This window comes from Neomonachus schauinslandi, chromosome 1 (assembly GCF_002201575.2).
Source record: "Neomonachus schauinslandi chromosome 1, ASM220157v2, whole genome shotgun sequence".
Classification (NCBI taxonomy): domain Eukaryota; kingdom Metazoa; phylum Chordata; class Mammalia; order Carnivora; family Phocidae; genus Neomonachus; species Neomonachus schauinslandi.
Window position 1 is genome coordinate 43,282,700 of NC_058403.1, and position 4,531 is coordinate 43,287,230.

Sequence of the window (4,531 nt, forward strand, 5' to 3'; positions counted from 1 at the left end):
GGAAAAAAATAAGTGTCTCAAAGATAAAACACTTTCAAGATTGCATATCATCTTTCATGAAAAAAATTTCTATTAGAAACAACACTTTATGTGTATTTAAAAAATATAGCAAACCAATGCACAAAAATGTTAAAATTTCTTGACCAAAAGGTTCACTTGAATTGGATACTGCCTAATAAATACTGAATTGATAAAATCTGGTTAATAACACTGATAATAACCAACTTGATATATCCTATCTATATAATAAGAATGTTAATTAGATAACAGAGGCATGCTAGTATAGTAAGATCTTTACAATAAAATTATGGCTTGTCTCTCAAGTAATCATTTTTTTTTAAAGATTTTATTTATTTATTTGTGTGAGAGAGAATGAGAGAGAGCACATGAGAGGGGGGAGGGTCAGAGGGAGAAGCAGGCTCCCTGCTGAGCAGGTAGCCTGATGCGGGACGATCCCGGGACTCCAGGATCATGACCTGAGCCGAAGGCAATCGCTTAACCAACTGAGCCACCCAGGCGCCCTCAAGTAATCATTTTTAATAATGACGTCCTTGTTTTTCACTATTTTTGTATGTACTTAAACACTTTTTTATTTAATTTTTTTTTTCTGGGGACTCAATTATGCTGGCAGCTTTATAAATTCCTTTGTATTTTTAAGTCAGATAACTCATTTGCCTATAAATGAGAATAACTATCTGAATATAATGTTAGGAAGTTGTTTTAGTGCCTTCCTACTTGAAGTCAGCTCTGGGAAGTATTTTATTTTTTAAAGATTTTTATTTATTTATTTAACAGAGATAAAGAGAGAGCATAAGTAGGCAGAACAGCAGACAGAAGGAGAGGGAGAAGCAGGCTCTCCGCCGAGCACGGAGCCCAATGCGGGGCTGGATCCCAGGACCCTGGGATCATGACCTGAGCTGAAGGCAGCCGCTTAACTGACTAAGCCACCCAGGTGCCCCTCTGGGAAGTATTTTAATAAAGTATTTCTTAAGGATAACTGTTATGTATGTTCTCTCCTTCTCATACTACTTAATTTCTATTTCTATTAAAAGACCATTTGTTGCAATTTTCTATGACAAATAATGAAGTTAGTCTTTAGACATTATATATTTTTTTACCAGAATATAACCCAAAAAATGGAATACCTAGTATCCATTAAATGTCCCCTAACTAGTGGTCAGCTGGTCTGGAGCGTTTTAATAGAAACTATTCTGGGGCGCCTGGGTGGCTCAGTCGTTAAGCGTCTGCCTTCGGCTCAGGTCATGATTCCAGGGTCCTGGGATCAAGCCCCGCATCGGGCTCCCTGCTCGGCCAGGAGCCTGCTTCTCCCTCTCCCACTCCCCCTGCTTGTGTTCCCCTCTCTCGCTGTGTCTCTCTCTGTCAAATAAATAAAATCTTCAAAAAAAAAAAAATAGAAACTATTCTGTGGAAGATGGCGAACATAATGGTAGGATAATGCAGATCCTTAAAAACAGTCTAGTGTGTCTATCTGTGGAGAGTAGAAGGCAGTGTTAAAATGAACATTTACCAGATCTACATTGGCTTTTTGAAAGTCAGTTTTGAACAGTAAAGGCATTGGGAAATTTCTAACATTGTGTAATTATACAACTTTTGAAAAAAGTAATGAAAAAAGATCTCGCAATGCTGATCATCACCCAGGTTACCTAATCACATTTAAAAAGATCCCTAATGAACATGGATTTAAAAATTCTTGATAAAATAGTAGCAAATCTAATCCAACAGGACATTAAAAGGATCATTCACCACAATCAAGTGGGATTTATTCTTGGGCTGCAAGTGTGGTTCAAGATTCACAAATCAATGTGATTTACCACATTAATAGAAGAAAGGATAAGAACCATATAATCCTCTCAATTGATGCAGAAAAAGCATTTGACAAAGTACAACATCCATTCATAATAAAAGTCCTCAACAAAGTAGAGATAAGAGGGAACATACCTCAACATAATAAGGGCCATATATGAAGAACCCACAGTGAATATCATCCTCAATGGGAAAAAACTGAGTTTTTCCTTGTTCCAGTTAGGAACAAGACAGGGATATCCATTCTCACCACTGCTATTTAACAAAGTATTGGAAGTACTATCCACAGCAAACAGACAACAGAAACAAAAGGCATCCAAATCCACTAGGAAAAACTTTCAATATTTGCAGATGACATGATACTCTATATAGGAAACTCAGAAGACTCTGCCAAAAAAAACTTCTAGAACTGATACACTAATTCAGCAAAGTTTCAGGATACAAAATCAATGTACAGAAATCTGTTGCATTTATATACACCAAATATGAAGCAGAAAGAGAAATCAAGGAATCAATTCCATTTATAGTTGCACAAAAAATCATAAGATACCTAGGAATAAACTTAACCAGAGAGATAAAAGATTTGCACTCTGAAAACTATAACACACTGATGAAAGAAATCAAAGATGACACCAAAAAATGGAAAAACATTCCATGCTCATGGATTAGAAGAACAAATATTGTTAAAATGTCTATACTACTCAAAGCAATCTACACATTTAATTCAATCCTTATCAAACTACCAGTAGCATTTTTGACAGAGCTAGAACAAACAAATCTTAAAATGTGTATGGAACCACAAAAGACCCCAAATAGCCAAAGCCATCTTAAAAAAGAAAAACAAAGCTGGAGGCATCACAATTCTGGACTTGAAGCTATATTACAAAGCTGTAGTGATCAAGATAGTATGGTATTGGCACAAAAACAGACACATAGATCAATGGAACAGAATAGAAAACCCAGAAATGAACCCACAACTATATGGTCAACTAATCTTTGACAAAGCAGGAAAGAATATTCAATGGAAAAAAGACAGTTACTTCAACAGATGGTATTGGGAAAACTGGACATCAATATGCAAAAGAATGAAACTGGACCACTTTCTTACAAGCTTTATCATTTACTTAATTGTTTTGCTTTATTAAAGAAAAAGTATCATAAATAATATAAAAGGCATGCATCTGACACCTAAATTATCATTTTAAAATGTAACTATATTTCCTCCAATATACTTTTAATAAGTTAATAAAGTAATAGGAATAAAGTAGAATTTCCTTTGGTCCCATCCCAAATGTTATGCCTATTTCTACTCCCACAACTTTATTTCTTCTAACTGTCTAGTTTTTTTTTAATTCAATCAAATATACATTCCCTGTCTAGCTCCATTGCTTACCATTACTACTTCTGAAACTACTTTATTTCAAAAATTTCTAAACATATTTTATCTACTGATAATCCTTCTCCAGTTTCATTTTTGTATGTAGGGAATCTGGATTTATGTATTTCTTCTATTCACACATTTTTATTATTGTTGTCTCAAGAGGGATAAGAAATAAACATATGTTTTAACTATACCATTTTAAATTTATCATTTCTTACACTTATTTTCCATTTAATCACTCAATATTATGTCCAGATCACAGTGGAGAAAGACTATCTAGAGTTATGTGGCCTCTGTACCCTGGGAGTTTATAAACTAATGGAGAAGGAATATATAAGCCAAAGTAAAATGCCTGTACAGTTTACCCTTGAACAACGTGTTGTGGTGCCGAATCTCACATAGTCGAAAATCCATATATATCTTTTGACTCTCCAAAAACTTTACTGCTAACAGCCTACTGTTGACTGGAAGTCTTACCAATAACATAAACTGTGGATTAATGCATGTTATATATATATATATATATTATATACTGTATTCTTACAATAAAGTAACCCAGAGAAAAGAAAATGTTATTAGGAAAGTCATGAGAAAGAGAAAATACATTTACAGTACTATACTGTATTTATTGAAAAAAAATCTGGGTATAGGTGGACCCATGCAATTCAAACCTATGTTGTTGAAGGGTCAACGGTACTACAAGCCAGATATTGCACAGGAAACTAATACCTCTCATTTTGACTTACATATGAGTCTTTCATTCATATCTTGCATTACAGAGAAACTATAGAGCATAATTATCTCTGATTCTTGAAATACTGCTGATTTCTGTAGGAAGAATCAGCTTCCTTCTCTTTTGAATATCCATCTGAAAGCATTTACATTTCAAATTATTCCATACTGCCACATCAGCCATTTCTCAGTTGTTTCCACCTTCCAAAATTGTGTTGATATCTCTTGTCTCTTTGGGTTTCTATTTTTATCCTTTTCTTTCAATTTGGGGCTTGGAGGATTTGAGGATGGGATGGAAATAGAGAAGTTTAACTGGAAGCCTATATTTTTCTTAATAAAAGGAAAATTCAGTAAGTATATCAGTTGGGTATATTCAGATGGCCAAATTTTGACCATTGTGCTATTCCTCTATTTGAGTTTTTTTTTTTTCCTTCTCTCATGAACTTACAATATTTAGAAAGAAGTTTGGATTCAATTAAAAATATAAACTCTGTTTACAATATGCATGACCCACTTCTTCAAGTCTGGGAAACTTGAAAACTTTTTTTTTATTTATTTATTTATTTATTTATTTATTTATTTATTTATTTATTT